The sequence below is a fragment of the Plectrocnemia conspersa genome, unplaced genomic scaffold, assembly GCF_051122295.1.
Source record: "Plectrocnemia conspersa isolate PC_06_02 unplaced genomic scaffold, ASM5112229v1 ptg000004l, whole genome shotgun sequence".
Lineage (NCBI taxonomy): Eukaryota > Metazoa > Arthropoda > Insecta > Trichoptera > Polycentropodidae > Plectrocnemia > Plectrocnemia conspersa.
In genome coordinates, this window is record NW_028277168.1 from 648,067 (window position 1) to 667,316 (window position 19,250).

Below are 19,250 nucleotides of genomic sequence, written 5' to 3' on the forward strand. Positions count from 1 at the left end.
GCGGATGCGTATTCTCAATTATTGTCCTAACACGAATTTTCCTGACATTTTCCATTACTAGTAAGCGCTAAAAGCTTTTTTAACAAATTAAAGCTAATTATTATTATTATTATTATTGTTATTAGTACTATGTGGAGAAGCGCGGATTTTAGTATATTATAATTGGTATTACCTTTACATACACAGTTTATTTTGGTTAATTTATTTAGCGATGTGACGCCACTGTCTTTTGAAGTCTTGATTGACGCTTCGCGATTTTTCACTTTTTCTCACAGACGTTGTAATGTATGCGTTTTTACCCACTGGAAAGTATTCAGCGGTGTTTCCATAATGTTGTCTGCTCTTATCTGGCCCGCAGCATCCCACTCGCGGCCCATTCGATCTGAAGGCAAGCTTTCAGCGGGTCAAACTTCAGTCGTTGTCGGACGCTCGAGCGCGCGGACGCCTGGCAGCTTTGTATTTGCGCGCCCCGAATATAAAATACCTCACAGTGCCAATACACGTGGAAAAAACTAAACTAAAGAACAAAGTTCGAAACAAAGTTTATAAAGTTTTTAACTTGAATAAAAAAAGTTATTTAAAAAGTGAATAGTGAAATTTAGACTTTTTGTAGTGACTGCTTCATACGTAGATGTGGGATAGTTGACTTTTTTTGTTATCGATGATTCATGCAGTGCTGCTGCCAGACAGGTCATTATATAGAAAAATATATCTAATTGTTATATCTGTAAGTTCAAGGTCATGTGGGTTAAATGCTGTTTTGAGCATCTGTTTTGATGATAGTGAATATTGTCTGAAGAAAAATTACTCTTCAGATCTTTTATTTAATAGCGACATTGGTAAATGACTATTTTAATATAAATAGTAGGCTTTTTGAGCTAAAATAATGAACTGTTTTAATGTAAAACACCGTAATTTATTTAAAATCAAAATAAAAAGGCATACTGGTTTTATTGAAACTTATTTTAAAAAAAGGTTTAAGGAAAAAAATATAAATTTAAAACAGTAATGAAAAGTTTCTTTTATATACTATATTTATGTATAAATATTCCTAAATGTAATTTTTATCACACTATAAATGTTTTTTTTTATAATTAGAAAAAATAATATTAAAAAATAAAGTTAGATAAAATAAGAAATTAAACACACTAATTAAATTAAAAACTTTGTATATATGTATATATATATATTAAATTGAAAAAATAATCACTCACTTGTAAAAAGCCATATTTTTTATAAAAAATATGCAAGTTTGTCGCGAGTGAAAATAGTGTCTGAGTGAAAATGAGTGAATATAGCTGGCCTTTAGTGTCATACTATGTCATTTTCTTGATCAGATTATTCCTACGATCTCCATGGGAACGTTTTGTTTAGAGAAACTTCACACAAGATCTCGTAATCACTTTTGATATTAAGCAGCGATTCTCTTTACGCTTAAACGACGTCTGTGATAAGTCTTTCAAAATGCTTTTACTTTGGCGATTCATTAGTTATTCGTATTTTATATGACAATTTAGAATCCCCGAATAATAAAAATACTCCTCTTAATCGAAAAAGTTCAGAAAAAGTTCTTAAAATACATTTATTTTAATAAGTGTTTAATAATAAATAAATTTATGTTCTGTTTATAATTATATTATTTTTATCTGTATGTTCCGAATAAATTTGTTTAGTGTGTATAAATAATTGGCTATATTAGCCAAGTAAATTAATAAAATATAGAGTATATTTGGTTACTATCCGTTCCTTTATCCAATCGCTTTTCTCTTAGGAAAGCTCTCTTAGTTCTGGTAATTTAATTTCCAGAGACTCGAGAGTTTGATTATTTTTCGTTTCAATAATAGAAAAAAATGATTTATTTTGTGGAAAATCATTAAGGAAAAATACGTACTATTTGTGGAAAAACATTTTAAAAAGTATTGTAAAAAGTATCAAATATTTATTTTTCACATTTTATATTATACATATTCAGGGCAGAATTAGTCTTTAAAGATATTGTAGCACTTAACGATGAATCGGATAGCTTTTTTAATTTTCATGTTGAATATTACCGTTATATAAAATATTCGTTCGCTTTTTGTTGAAGTAGGAATTATTAAAAACAATGATTTGTATAACAGATTTAAATTTGTAGTCTAAGTTTTCTTTATTGATTGCTTATATTATTTTGATTGTGTATTAATTATTTATTTTATACTTATTTAATCGACGTAATAAGGATACAATCAATAGTTTCATCTTCATCGATTACTTCTATATACGAATCTTCTACACTATAAAAAAGTCGTCTCATTAATTCTTGACCATAATTTGACAACTTAAAAAAATATTTTTAATGGAACATAATTAGGGTTTTGTAGAAACTGGCTTATACCAGTGAGGCACTTATTTCGCTTTTTTTCTATTTTGTCTTTTAGAGTTGAAAACATTTCTTGCGATAAAGTTGTATTGATTTCGAACCACTTTTTCAACAGGAAATTAACAATAATTTCAGAAGTCAATAAAGTGGCATCTCAGCGACTCAGAACTTAAACTGATATTTTTATGGGAGCGAGTACTTCCGAAATATTTTCCAATATGCAAATGTTCGATTTATTTCAAACGTATCAAGAGCAATCAAAGATTTTTAAATAAAATTATGGATGGAATTTAATAATCTTTCGGTTATTGAAACAAAGATATTTCATGGGATTTTTTAAGAATAATTTAATAATTTTATGAGTGGCATTTAGTGCATTATTGAAGCTCGGTTTCAAACGTGGTTTTTTATTTGGAATCTCTGTACTTTCATTATTTTTAAAGTAATTTTCTTGATTATTTTATTCACCATTGTCGTCGTCCTCTTCAACAAAATTTTCATCTGTTTGACATTCATCCTCTTTTCGCTTTAAAACGTTTATTATTGCTTGATTTATTCATAGTTGATTTTCGAGCAGGCTCTCACATCCAATTTTCTCATTACGCTGGCTCCATTGGTTGTTATTGCCACAATGTCTTGTTTAATAACTTATTACTATAAATAACATGCTGTCATTATTTTTGGTTAATGTTTTTTTTCTAATTTTTATTGCCTTAATTTTCAACTATTTATTTGTTATTTTTGTCGCTGCTGAACACATAGAAAATATTCACTATAAGTTTAAGTATTTTATTATTAGATAATTTTCAGTAACATTTTTATACGATTTAGCTCAATTATAATTCATCATCACGATATTTATTTGTGAGATTAGGAAAATTTAGGTAAACCTAATCTGTGATGAATCTCCAACGATAAAAAAACATTGAGGTTCATATGAAATTCAAACCCAGATATTTTAGAATAATAATCAGATACTTAGTTATTTATTAATTTACCTATTGTATAATTTAATTAATATTATTTAAATACTGTAAAATTACGAGTTAATTTAATACATATTTATTCAAAATTATTATGATAATACGATACAACCTTGATTCCTTACAAAATTTTATATAAAAACAGGAACAACTTTTTAATATGATTTATTCTATAATTTATGAATTTGCTTTTGAACTTTAAACTAATTTACATCTTTTATGCTTAAAGTTTTCTAGTTAATGTGGAAGCATACTTACTAGATCATATTTGACTTTGGGATTATTTTTTTGGGAAATCCAACATTTTTTATTTAGCTCTACGCTATATAGTAAATATAAGTGTTTAAAAACAATATAATTATATATTTAACATAATCATTATATTTATAACAAATAAATAAAATCTAGATTTTAGTAACTTTTCATTTCAATTGTGTTTGGGAGATTAAGATCTGTTATTATGATATTATTATGTTTCTGGTCGATCGCTACAGATTAGGTTTCCCTAGATTTTCCTAATCTTGCGGATTAATATTGTGATTATTAATACATAGTGAGCTCAATCTATTGATTGTAAGCTGTAATAATTCATTATAATTAGGTATTCTTCACTTCTAGATTTTCTCGACATTTTGCTAATAATGTAAATTTAATAATGCGGCATTTTATTGTAAATATCCTTATATAATTAATTAACAGGGAAATGGATGGTCATTAAAGATAGCAAACTTCAATATGACAATGATTTTTTATAATCAAAAAACCAGAACGAATCGATTTACTTTGATTGATTACAGAGTGTCAAGTTACAAAGGAACATCGGGCTTCCATATTTGTTTGTGAATCATAGAAATATTTTTAAGGAACCGCTGTTGCTATTTTACATTTTTCATGTTTCGAAAAATAAAGATAAAAATCTCTGAACTATTCAAAAAACGAAGTTAAAGTTCAGTAAAATTTTATGGCGTTACTCTGTGGAAAGCCCTTCATATATTTTTTGTGTTTTTGGCCAATTAAAGTAGTACAAAAAAATCTGAATATTTTTAAATTTAAACGCTTCTAAGAAAATATATTTAAACATAGCAATTTTATAACATCTGGGACGGATCCACCTTTTCTTATGCAAAAGTATGAAAAAATACAGCGGTTGTAAAACATTTAAAAATATTAGTGTAAATTAAAGCTTAAACAAAAAAAAATGATAGAGAAATGATTATTCTCAATTTGCCATTTTATTTAAGAAATTAAAAAAAATATTTTAAAGAAAAATCAATAGTTATAATTCTTAAAATATATGTCACTGATTTACAGACTTTGATTTTCGTCAAGTGTCCCACTTTTTATTAAGTAGTTGTTGTTTGTGTTGACTCGGTTGTAACGCATTAGGTCAATGCTCGTCATGTTTCAATGAAAGCTTTACAATAAATAAGTCGGCTGACGATCCTCAAATTTTTTAGGAATTTTTGCAATGACAGTACTTGGTGATATGTATGAACTATACGAGTTGTATCAAAAGCCTTACGTCGTTAAGTATACAACGTATCAGGTGGAACGGACATCTGTACCACATTGTTAGATGTATGATTTTGCTTATTATTATATAGTTTCAGCTGAAAATATATTTATTATTTATTTAATTTATAAATTTTTACTTTTTTTTAATACTTACTATTTCAAAACCGCGTACGATGCTTTTAAGCGTATAAAAACAATAATGTTATGATTTTTACGTAATATTTAAATATTAATAGATACTTATATAATAATTCGTTGGGTCAAATTCTTTGAACCATTAAAATGCAAATCCATTTATTATTTTAAGACTTTTTTTCGGCTTTGTAAATACTGTAGAAAAGAATCCGCACAAACGATTTTTAACGGGTACTATAGCATAAAACGATAAAACACTCGACTTCAAAGAATATGTATACCTACTCTCGATACCGCGAAATTTTTATGACGAATTCCTGGGATTCGAGCCAGCAAAAATCCTTGAATTCTTGGAAAATCTTTTCTGGGACACATCGGAGCCTGATGATTTTTTTTTGAATAACGCGTAATTGGTATTACAAAAAATAATGTGGTTATATTTTTATTTTAGTAGAGATCCAAAGCAGTTCATTTTATACATTAATTACTAATGAAGAATAATAACTTAAAATCTGAATTATCTGTGAGACTATATTTTGAAAGATGCAATTAGAACTAAATACTTGTACTTGAAATATTATCATTAGCTTTTTATTGCCAAATTTAATTGGAGGGTGTTATATATCCAATGTATTTTTAATTATCCGTTGCAATATTATAGGCGTTAGCTCAATGGGCTACAACGGGGTGAAACAATTAACTACTAAGTGGGTAGTTAGATCAGTGGTATCTATTTCCTTTATTTATTTCAAAAATATTTCTGAATTATACAAAAATACCTAAGCATTTTGATAATCGTCAGTTTGTTGGATATAGTTTTTAAGAGAGCTTAGTACCATACAATATTTAAAACAACATTAAATGTCTTGTTTTTTAGGTTTCCTTTAGATTCAGTTCTTAAATACATTCATCTATACATCAAAATTCATTTGTTTTTCCTTTAAGTTAATTTTTTTATGTAAAAATTGGTTCTACATTTATTAATTTTGTTAATTATTTATTCTCGCACATATTTTTGTGTATATATTTATATAATAATAGGTGAAATATTTCATACACTATTTTAATAGTGATATTACTGATCCTAAATCAATAAATTCAGACTGCATTGATTTACTAATGAAATAAATATTTTATAAAATTTCTTACCAATAATTATATTATAATATTTTGTAATTTAATTTATACATTATAAGTGGCGTGAGAAATTCTAAATCTCAAAGCTGTTATCATAATGTTAAAGTTTAATATTTAATCGCTAGATCAAAGTACTTTTTACTAAGCGAATTAAAAGCGTCACAAACTAAAATATTTTGATATTTTAACGTTTTAATACAAGCGTTGACATTCGTATATTGTCAAAGGCCGGATCGAAAATATTTTAGGCTCGGTGGGCTAGAATGAAAAAATTAAACGAGCTTTAAAGAAAAATTGAATTGACTCCTTGAACAAGCAGCAGTAACTAAGCAGTGGTTCCTAAAGTAATTGCGTTACAGGGTCGCCACTATTACAAAAAAATAATAATTTACATTATAAATTAATAAATTACATTATAAATTCAATGTGATGCAAGCCAGCAACTCACTTAGAAAGACTCTGTTTGCATAAGCTTCTAAAAATGGTAACACACTGTTGTTATTTTTACACAATCCTTAAATTTTTTAAATTATTTGCTGAGGCACTTGTTATAAAATGTCATAGCGTGCCTTAAAAAAAACATGGATTTAGCAAGGTGTTGAGAATCGAAAATATTTCGATTTGCTATAAAATTGCCTATTGATGTTGCTCACAATGTGCTCAACACTTTTAGCAACTGTTCTCACCGAAATTCTGATATATTGAAATAGGACTGAAATAATCATGCACGACTTTATTAAATTACCATCGTTAAATGGCTTAATTGCTTTAGTTTAATTTTATTTTGCAAGGAAAATGGGTTGTAATAAAAAAAAAACATTTTAAACCTTGCAACTTTTCTTATAGTTAATTTTCTGTTATTTGCGAATATTGTGATAACATTTTTTTAATAGGAAATATTCCTATAGATTATGATGTGTTGAATATAATACGTGAAGGACTATATATTATATATTTTATGTTAAGGAGATTAACACAAAGCCCAGATTTGACCTCTAGCTAAGCGTTTTGTAAATTTAAAAATAATTCAAGGATAAAGCTTGACAAATGTTTAGAGACGGTCCTGTCGTAGGATAGTGGGCGTCCCTGGTCGGCCCCGGGCCATCTTATTAAATCACACAGGCCTGGCCACAAATTTGGCCGGACTTACGGCCCGCGATAATGGCGGGGGCTGCCGAGGGTTAAACCCCAATCAAACACCTATCAACAAATTACGGGAACGGCAGCTGATATCCCTTATGACCATAAAGAGACCTGTCCGAAATGGCCTTAATCCGCCGGAGGCGGTGTTAATAGAATTAATCCCGTGTCTGCTCTCATAGATCAGTGTTTCACAAAATTGATTCGGCGACGACTGACAAATATCGCCAAACTCAGAAATGTTAGTATTTATATTCTTAGATCGATATGAGCTGTATATTTATATTTTTAAGCAATATTCATAATTCGCCTCTGAATATATGTATACGAACTAAAAGATAGTTTATTCGTCTGAGAGAATAATGAAATGTAGTAATAAAATATTAGGTTAACACTTTAACATCAAGAGGCATTTTATCAAATTATTTCTTTGCGTGTTTAGTTTTCTTCTGACGTTTGTGTCATGCGCAACGGATATTATAGTTTGCGTTCATATGAAAATAATATGTTTCTTAGTTGGCTGTATTTTATATTATTTATACAGTTCAATTTATTTTAGTTATGATGACATACTAATAACCATCATGTCTTATTCGAGTCTAAATTAAAAATAAATTAATAATATTAATACTTTTTTGACAATCAGCAATCAGTTTGATATAAAATTAAAAGTGAATAATTAGGTTATAGCAATTATTAAAGTAATTCATAGAAAATGTTCAATTGTAATAAATTTTAATTTATAAAAAATCATATTACACATTGTCATTGAGCACTTTATTAAGTTTTACTTAAAAAAGTGCTCAAGAAATAGATATTTTTATATTACAGATAAAATACTAATTTATAATGTAGTATTCCACTAGATGTCTCTAAGCGAATCGATTAAATTTGTCTATATTTTATTATCTATACAATACAACCTATAAGCAAATTTAAATAAAATTTGCACAGTTACTCTTTAGGACCCTGCTCCAAGTATAAGCACCTCTAGGCATTGTATACCTAAGAATACTAGTTTATATTATCTTATATTTTTATACATGCATATATAATATAATATATAAATTAATAATAGTTTTCGCTAGATGTCTCTTATAGTATAAGTAAAATCATATTATTTTATACGAAAATAAAATTATTAGAGACACGTACTTACCATTTTCTACAATTTTTAGCAAATTATTGCATCAATTTCACATTTAACCACTTTTGAAAAAGTGAATGCAAAATCTAAGTGAGTTTCAAAAAACGTTATTTTTTACAAAAAAATTAGGGCAAAATCTAGAATTTCAAAATCACTTTTTTATAATTTTTATATATTTTTGCAGCAAAATTTTTAAAAAAGATAATTTTTCTAAAATTAACGATTTAAAATATATTGTAAATTTAAGCAGCTATTGCAAATTGCCTAAAATACGTGTGTCTAATTATTATATATGCAACTAAAAATATGCACCGTTACGCATTAGGACCCTGCTTTAAACAAAGGCACATTTGATCATTTTCTCTATAATATCAGGATTTTTACAAGGAACAGACTTTACAACTTGGTTCTGCTTTTAACGAATGCTTCCGACTTAAAATATAGATGATAGTTGAGTTAAATTTGCGCCATGCGAAGCAATGTAAAATTCATCAAGACGATCATTAGAATCGCGAGAAAAGTAGCCGTTTCACTTTGACTGTCCAATTTATTCCAGCCAAGCAATTACTCTGAATCTCTACGAAGGCGAGAGACACAATTGTTTTTAGAAAACAATTTATTTTATTAATATTTTTCTATATTTAATTATTAATTTTTGTCATTTGTTTTTTATTTTATCAATTTCACTTAAGCAACGAAAATTCAATTAACTTGATATCGTATAATTCGTGAAAAATGTGCTTAATTATATTTAAAATAATTTAATAAAATTTTACTTAATAATATATTCAAGGTGTTAAGTGCTTAATATTGAACTTTACGACCTTTCGAAGAAACGTTCATAAAATATTTTAAGTATTCAATATAAATTAATAGTTATATAAAATCTCTAAGTGTATGTATGTTTTAATGAGTAGGTTTAAAGTGTTTAAAATTTAAAAATGTAGTTTTCGATCTGCAATAAATTTCAGTCTCCGAAAGAGAACTTCCCTTAAGTCCCCATGGAAAAATGTATATTTTATATAAAAAGTCGAGACGTTAATAGCCAGTTTTCGCCATAACATTATATATTCAGAATGTAAACAAAAATGTAGGCAATGTGTATAATGTATGCGCGGGTCGCGGTCTATGAAATATTAGCAATATTAAGATGGAAGCGGGTCGTTTGGCATAAACCATACAAAATCCCATAAAAGTGGCTGAGGATTAACTGAGGCACGACCGAAATGTGAATATATGTATATGCATACATATATTGTTACATCTCGCCGTGTGTACGATCGTTGTATATTGAGAGAACAGGACTAAGATTTAAAATAGTATTATTTAAATGTTTGGATACATTTTTTGCATTTTTTTCTTTACTATATTATATTTTTGTAAACCTTTAAAGAAATATAATATGGAAAAATATGAATTAGAAACAATTTACGTACTAAAACAATTAGGCAAACAATTATAGTTTAATATGCAGTATATTCTGAAACCCTTAACTCATTAAAATGTAATAAGGCAAACTCTAAAGATATTTTTTGTGTATATATGCAGCAAAGTAATGAACGATATTAAAAGACAGACAAAACATGTCATTGCTTGTCAAAAGCAAAGGAATTCGATCCAAATAAAGAATCGTTTGGAGATTGTGAAACTCATATTTTATCCAAAACTGTATATTGTTTTAACAAACATTTATTGTAATAGAATACATGTTTATATCAACTGACATAATGTTTCAAGCTTATAACCCAAATTTATAAATATATATTAAAAAATAATATATATTTTACTTAATCGTAGAACTAAAAATGTAAGCTTATAGCTATTTATAACAAAGTAAAATAAACAAAATAGAGATATTGTTACACCAATAATGTTAACAAACAAATTTGGTATCAACTCACTAACAAATGTTACGTCAAAACTTCATGATTGTTCAAAGATCATAGAAAATTCAGAAGATAGAAACTTTCTGAAAATACTTTGTTCACCTTATGTTAAATATAATTATGTAGTAAATGTAAAGCTTAAAGTGCCTTATTAATAGAAATATTTAGCTGAATTATAAATAATATATAAATATAACACAATTAGTAATGTACAAATTATTTAAAAGTTTTATTATCAATATAAAAAATAATTAAACAATTAAACATAAAATAGTGGAGACATCATATTTCCATCTACGCATAGATATCTCCGAAAACCTCTTTGAGTTTAGCAAGTTTGGTGAGAAGCTAATTAGCTTGTAAAAGAGAAGCGTTTTTAAGCGCAGATGTCTTAGCCGCAATGGGCAAGAATAGGGGACGTAATCGCGACTCTCTGGGACAGTGTTGACACTACCCCTTAGCAATTTTAAAGAGTGCTTCATTGAGAAGACGCTTTGCAGATAATGTAATGAATCTTGTAGATATACCTCAACAATTTTCTTTAAATTTCCTCCAACAACAAGAAGTATTCTGCTCGAAGTAATCGACGGAAGTATTTCTGTTTAAAACACTTCTGCTTAAACTGTATGAGAATTTTGCCGGGTCTAGAAAATGTGACAACGTAAAACTTGGTGATGCTAATAGGAAGTCGATTGTTGATCGATTACCTCCGTAGTAACTCTAAACTTTTCTGTAAAGACAGTGAATCAGAATTTGTGCGAATATTCCGAAACACTCATATAATCAATATTCCGTACATGTCTTTGATTAATTTGTATCGTAAAATGTCTATAGTCGTCGAATTAACTCCTGGTAATTTTTAGGCGTCGACTGGACTAAAATTTTACAATTGAAGTGGAAAGGTTGATAAATTGCTTTACTTGCAATTTAATAGTTTCGGTCTTAAGGTCTGGGCTCAGACTTGATCGTTGATATATGTTTTTGTGAGCTTCACTGGTAGCGAGCTCAAGGTCTAAACTTAAGCCTGAAAGTGAGAATAAAAGTGTTTGCTTTGAGTCAATGTTTTACCTTTTATATTTATAGAGATTAATTGCAGCTGATATATACCTTTTTATGTTAATATTTTAACAAATATTGTTTAACAATATTGGTTAAAATATTATCATTTATAGATAATTTGTTCTTATTCTCAGAATATAAAAATGTAAGATTTTTGTCAAATTTAGTAGCTTAAACATATTTTCTCTCTTACAAATTGCGTATTTGTAAAAGTGAGCCTTTAAAAGTGTATAAAAATAAATATTTTTTGCGCTCTTATGTAATATAAAAAAATAGAACAAATATTTAAAAGTAATATTATAATATTTAAATTACAGGTATTTGAGGGTAATATTTCATTTTTTTAATACAAATAATACTTTATCATTAAAAAGCTTATCAAACATTTTTATGCAAAACCATGACGTTGATATATGTACAAGGGTAAAAAATTAAAAGGGTTAATCCATTACTTTTTTACATTTAATATTTAACAATATATACCTACCTGAAAATAATTGAAAATATATATTTATGAATATTAACAAAAGGTATTAAGGATAAAATATAGCACACAATATTTATTTTGTGTGTTGTAATTTACAAAATAAATTGTGTCATAAGTAAAAAAATGCAATTAATAAAAGTTAAGAAAAAATTATATTGTGTAGTATTTATATATGTACTTTTCTTAGTTATTTAATATATATTATATTATAATATATTGATTCAGAATCGCTTTTTAGTTATTGAATCGCTTAGAAAAAAATATTATTTGCCTTTTAATCTTACAGAAATAAATAGTTTGCAAAATTAATAATCTGTTTAAAATGTTTTAAATTGGGTTGGAATAGCGTAGTCCGTAAAGTCTAGACTGATAATCCAAAGGCTGATATCACAGATTCTCAATCTTAGTCCACTGCTATTTTTATACAATATTAAATAGTTGTTCAATTTGACTTATTAATAATTAAGGATGATTTAAATATATTATTATTATTATTTATATAGTATAATTTAGATTCGACGTAAAGATAAATTTCACATTAAAGATTCTAAGAATATAAATCGATTGTATTGAATCTCAATTATTGTGAATAAATGTGAATTTATATACAGTTCGTAAATATTTAACTGAACGAAAAATGTACATATATTCATTACAAATAACTCGATAAGATAAGCGTTTCCCGTTAAATAAATTATAAACGTATTCTGATAGGTCGCTTGAGTTATAGTCCAATAAACCCTTCCCCGTATAGTTAAAGCCATTTGTGTTCGAAAAGCACTTACGTTCTACAAATAAAAGGGTAGTAAAAATTATTTGGCATAGGCCGCAAGCACTTTATAGTCAATGGCGTGTGACAGGATTGTAAAAACCCCACAAACACTCTTAATATAAAGGTCAATGGGCTAATATATTTTTTTAAGAAATAAAAAAAATATTTATAGAGTACACCAGATCTTCCATAATATATGTCCTATATATTCCACTGAATAAATACATCTAAAGCTATCGATCGAAAATGTATTACCGATCAATCAAAACGACATTCATTGCTTCAACAATGAAGAAACTCGATACTCAGTCAGTATAATATATAGTTATTAATTGTGTGCTATAAATCAGATTCTGCGATCGACTTATTTTAATTTTAATTTTATGATTTGTGATATAGACAAATTATAAGTTACTTTGATTAAGATAAGTTTAATAATGACAACTGTATCTTGGTTATGTAATCTCAATGAAATCGCCACAAACGGTTCTTCTTCAAAAGATAAATCTGTAAAGATCATTCTAATAAAAACTAGTAGTACAATATTACAATACTGCCAACATCCGTTGATTCGTCCAATTGTAATCGAAATTAAATTCATTGATTGATATATAATGAGGCATTCATTTGCATTTTTGCGCAATTTTGTATTTATAACTTGAATTGTTTCTTTTTATTACGCTTTTTTATGATGTTTTCAAGTAGTGAATCCGCGAATTCAATTTAGGTTTCATTAGCAATATCGCTCGTAAAAATTTGCCTTTGAAAACATCTTTTGTTGCGAAAAAATCCAGATTTTAAGTATAACAACTAATTTTTATTTATTTTAAAATTAACAGAAAACTCAGATTAAAATTTAGCACGTAACATGTTAAATTAAGTATGGCGACGAAATCGCCACATATTAAACAGAAACATTTTTCTTTATTAACGAGAAAAAATAGGCTAATTCTTATCCTTCATGGAAGTTATACGGTTGTGAGAATATCAATTACTTGCAATCGTTTGTTAAGAATTAAAGTTTATTCTAACATTGATTATGAACAAACGAAAAGAAAAATCATATTTCTTTAAAGTAAAGTCACACACAGTATTTTATACAATAATTTATAAGAGATCTCATTACAATACAATTGCGTTAATAATTGGAAATATTTCACATCCGTTCCGATATGTTAGTCACTCATAAGTACTGTTGTAAAACTACTCTTTATTTGGAAAGGACGCGCGCTAGACCTTACATTCTACTCTATTTTAACCTATCACATAATTTCTGGACAGAATCGCAAATATCATAAAGTGTTTAAATTTTACCTGAAGGTGCTTAAAAGCCTCAGTAGTTCAGTTTTACCATTTAAGTTATGCTTACAGAAATTTTACAGTAAGATTTTCTCGATGGATTTATTATAAAAATAATTATTTGTCTTGCTCCATCTTCCATCAAAAGTTAAATGTCCTACGTTTATTTTTCTCTAAGTAATGCGTTTAATCATAAATTATTTTCTGCATTAGTATTTGTAGCGGTTTCGTACGTTAAACTTTGTCAAACGCATTTTCATAATCTACAAAACATATAAAACATTCAGACATTTTTGTACAAGAACGTTAACATTAAATTTACATACTAATACGTGACTGTTCTGCGTTTATTTTACGTACCACCCTTCCATTTAATTGGACTACCCAACGGAGGGATTAAATCGGCAGGTTTAAAAACGGTTCAAAAGTTTTTATTAATTTTTTTAATATTATATTGGCGTGAGAATTAAATTATATACACCGTTGACAAAGCCAGTTTCGGCATGTGATATACAAGGACGGGTTTTTAATGTCTAATACAAAACAAAGAGCTTCTTTGTTAAAATAGGACACCACCGTGAGAATAATATATCAAGTAAAAGTATTCGCTATTATGAATTAATGAGCGTCTATTTTGAAAAAAATATTTTATTTTAATCCGTATAAAATAATACTGAAAATTTAGTAAATAGATTTGGTCTTGTGCGATTTTTTATAGTTCTCGCAAATAAAAACAATGTTCTATTATCATATAGGCAATTTGATTATGATATGATATATATATTAATTTTAAAGGGAGAATATTAGTTAGAATTGTAGTTTTCGGTCCCTTTTACACGGAATTGTGTTTTCTCGATGAGTTATTTGTATACATTGAGAGTCTGTTTCATTTCCTTTAACATATTATATATCGTCGAGAGATGTGAGGATTTCATCCGCCAAATTCTATACCACACACAATACAACCGAACGAACCGCGTTTTCCGCCGCAGAGTTGGAAATAATTTGCGTCGCGGAGAAATAACAAATTCCTGCCACGTTCCTAGGCAGAAATCATGAGAGACGATTTCGATAATCCAGCATATGAATCATAAGACTCGTCCGGAAGACGTTTTTTCTTCGCTTTCCGGACATTAACAAATCGGCCGCCATGATACCCGGCCCCGAGTTTTGATGGAAAAATATGAGAAAATTATTCGGGTCCTGCGGGAGCCACCATTGTCGTGTTCCCGAATATTTTCCCGGCAACGAGTTGGAGGTGTAACACAATTTAATTAACTCGACGCGGGCACAGTGTAATTTTTGCACGGCGTTCTGAATATACCTATATGCGTATACACCTACGGATGGACAGACAGACACGCCTTTTTATATAATGATATTGTAGTAGTTTGTCGGCACGTGAAATTAAATGTGACCTAACATAACATAAAATTTAATCTAACCAAACATAAATGAGGTTAATGACTTTTAAATATAAATACAATTTTATATTCCATTAGTCTAAAATACGCGCGGTAGAAAATGCACCTATTGATTAACAATCTTTGAAAGTTCACCTTGCAGTTTTAATTTTTCAACGCATGAATATTCCGTTGGTTGAATAAGCAAGCTATGCAATTGGCTCACCAGCATCCGTATCTGAAATTCGCCAGAGACCAATTGACATCTCGAATCTGGTGAATAAAGGAAAGTTCATAACCTAACGGTTATGTAAACTTAAGCGCCGCACTAAATTAACTTTTTTCACTTTTACCAAGAATATACTTTTTTAAGACACTTTAGTCTGATTTTGACTCAGAACTATTACTTCCATTCTGACTTGGAATTAATCTGCTAAACATGTCAAAGCGACCCCTAAAAGCACGATTAAACAGTTGCTTTTTAGTTAAGCAGCCACCTAAATCCCAAGAGTTCAACCCAAGCTTTAAGACAACTTGACATTATATATTTTTCAAGGCGCGAAAAACATGTATTAATATTTTAACTAATAAGCAATACTTTTCATCTATTTTAATAAAAACATATCTTGAAATTAGATAATCGATAATTCTTAGTAGCAAGAATTCGTCGCTTAGAAAAATGATTAAGCTTAGCGGCCGTTCGTGATCTGTTTTAGCAGCCAATGGAAATTTATTTAAAAATAACTCGCTGCCCTTATGAAATTGGTCGTCACCCTGAAAGGTGATGGACAACAATTTTAATGAAGCCACTTCCCTTTAGGCACTTTGTTTAAGAACTCATCTGAGACTTTCTCAGCGGCTTATTATTCTACTGACATTCACAGTTATCTAACATCTGCTTTGGAGTTGAGCGTATTAGAGCTCTCCGACTTGGGATACAACCAAGAGGAGGACGACTCAATTTCAGGCCAGAAAAAATCGCAGAAGCTGCCGCTTCTCTCTTTGCATCCACTGGTCCAGCTCAATGTCCGAAATCCAAATATAAGCAAAAATAAGCACCCCTGACCCGAAGGTTCAGACAATATGTATTCTCTCTATGTACTTAAAAAAATTTATGTAGTTATTAAAACACGTTAAAACCCCTGATATTTTGATTGTTTATTTACAATCGTATTTTACAAACGATTTAAAAAAATAGCTTGACATTTGTATTTCGCTGAAGGTTAGTAATTTAATTTTTAATTTGTTTATAATATATTTTTCTTATTTGCGATCAAAATAAATTTATTTTATAATATTTGTGCATTTAAAATTATCATACGATGTGAAATATAGCGTATTTTTCTTGCGTTCTTTTGTCATATATGCTTATGTCGGTGCGCGATTTTGACCTCATGGTTTTGTCACGCGCGGGTTTGTACTGTGCGTTAATGCGTTATTTACAACAAGTTATTTTTTTAAATAACATGTATACTAATTGACAAAGAATCAAATGTTTACCTGAATATTTATAATAAAAAAGTAGTTATTTTTTATGATATTACAACAAAATCCATCTACAAACTCAGTGATATTTTTCACCAACTTTTTAAAAACGTTATTTGATTGTTTCTAAATATTTAACAATATTTTACATTTATGTTTTTAGTTATATTTTTTTATTAAAAAAAAATGCATAAAAACCATTCCTTTGAGTGCTATAATTTTAGACTTTTAAAGACAGTATTTATAAAATAATTTTGTAAGATCTATACTTAATAAAGTGAATCGCTTGTTGCAATTTTTAATTAACATAGCAATTTATATAATTGTAAACAATAACATTTAAATAAACATATTCATCAGGTTGACATTTAATTAAAATTAAACTATATTTAGTTCAAACAAAGCTTTGATCGTTCATACGATAAACTTTAATGGAGTACTACACGCGCGTCTATTAATTTGAGCGTTTTCGAACGCAGTTAAACGATTATTACTCGCACTAGAGCGAGAGCTGTTAAAGTTTCGATTACGAGTAACAAATCCGATTTTGTCCAATTTACACGAATGAAAAAATACCCAGGATTAACGACATCGAATCCAGGGATTACCACTTTTTTCAAGGTTTAACCTTGTGACCCAATAAAATTGCTTAAAATAAGTTTGAAAGTTCAATTCTCACATGTGCTCACTATTTTTCAATTTATTTATTGTGTCTAGAGAACTTTAACTCTATTTATATTTTTTGTACTTGCCTTTGATCTTGTACGTTAGATTGTCAAATATGTTATAAAAAAGTGACACTGTGATCCATAGACGTTGGATATTTCTAAAAAAATATAGCTTTTACATTGCTTTACTCGGTATAATTTGATATCAGCGAAGTACACACAATGACTACTCGATTTTCGTTGACTTTAAAATATGCTGCAGCTTGCCTGATTAAGCGCAATATTTGGAACCATTCATCTTTGAGGCATCGACACGTCTATACATAAACTCATCATCAATTACGGTTAAATATGAACTCTCTCCCGGTGACACACAAAGGGTTCTAAGCGTGAAAGGGAGCGTGAAAAGATTACGTCGCTAAAAAGCCGACGATATGAATAAAAATAAGAATGAAAAGGGAGAAAAAGTGACGAGCGAAGAGAAATCCTCCAGGGATCGCTCCTTAATCACCCCTCCTGTCTGCTCCTAACTTTTTCCTCACTTTGTGATATATCATACATCTTCGCATGCAAATTCGAGCAGGCACTCGCCAGATCTTCCTGATATTGCCGGGGATGATCTCTGACTGGTTTTGGATAACTTTGACTCGGTGTAACGTAATTCAGGCGTCACTTACACGCGACGCTGGTTTGTGGAAATTATGGGACGTCTCACGCACCCAACTATTATTTTATGGCGAGCGAGGTGATGTAATATATAATCCTGATATTTAACGTATATTTTTTCAAGAAGGTTTTTGTAGCTATTTTTCATTTTCAACTTTATACAATTATTTTTCATAGATATATCCACAATATTTGTCGGCAAGCGCTAGTAGACCAATAACATGGGTTTCTTCCGCATTGTTCCACGGTGCCTTTCAAAGGCAGCGACAAAGCTCCTCGATTTTAAATTCCATGTTCATGTAGTTTATACTGATTTTCAGAAAGTATTCGAAAAAGTTTGTCACTATATGAGCTACAGTTCGATTCTCGAATGAGTATTTTATTCAATCTGGAGTAACACCAGGATCTAATTTAGGTCCTTCGATCTTTGACGAGATACATGCGGCAATTAAGAACTTAATAATTAAGTATGTTATATATGCTGATGACCTGAAAGTATTACAGGATAATAGCACAAATTCAGATTTACTCTCTTTATAAAAAAAATCTGGAGTCATTGAGGAGGTAGTCGATCGGCAATCCTATCTTCAGCACTGTGTAGTGTTACGTTGTCACATTTTATTGATCACTCTGCCCTATGAATTTTTTAAACAGTTTTAAGTAGAAATATTTTTGTCGTTGACTTTGGAGTGACGTGAATATTTTGTATGCTCACCGGCAAAATTTGCGATACGTTAGCTTGTAGCGTCCTTTAATATGGCTTAATTCTATGAAATTAAAACAAAGTACTTCGATATCCAGTTGGCGACCACTGCCCTAGAGAGTCGCGATCGCGTCCCTAATTCTTGACCATTTCAGCGCTCAAAGATGCTCCTTTTGTACGAGTCATTCTGGTTTTCAACGAGCTTGCAAAGCACAAGGATGTTTTTGGTAAAAGCTATGAGCTGAAAAAAATATTTGGGACAGTGCTTATTTATTTTAAGTGTCACCATAATTATTTTAATAATGTTTTATTGTTTGATATAAAAATGTCAAGTCGTATGTTTTACACACATATAAGATCCCTTAATTTAATTTTTCAGAAATATTTGTGTTGTATATATTAATAT

At 28.9% G+C, this 19,250-nt stretch overlaps 1 protein-coding gene across 1 annotated transcript in view; it reads left to right on the plus strand.

Moving 5' to 3' along the window:
* Positions 1 to 434: 434 nt before the first annotated feature.
* LOC148235552 (uncharacterized) overlaps positions 435 to 19,250 on the plus strand; it is a 65,978-nt gene continuing 47,162 nt past the window's right edge. The window contains exon 1 of the mRNA XM_088184532.1: positions 435 to 690. The gene's annotated coding sequence lies outside the window, so the exon portion shown is untranslated. The remainder of the gene's footprint in view (positions 691 to 19,250) is intronic.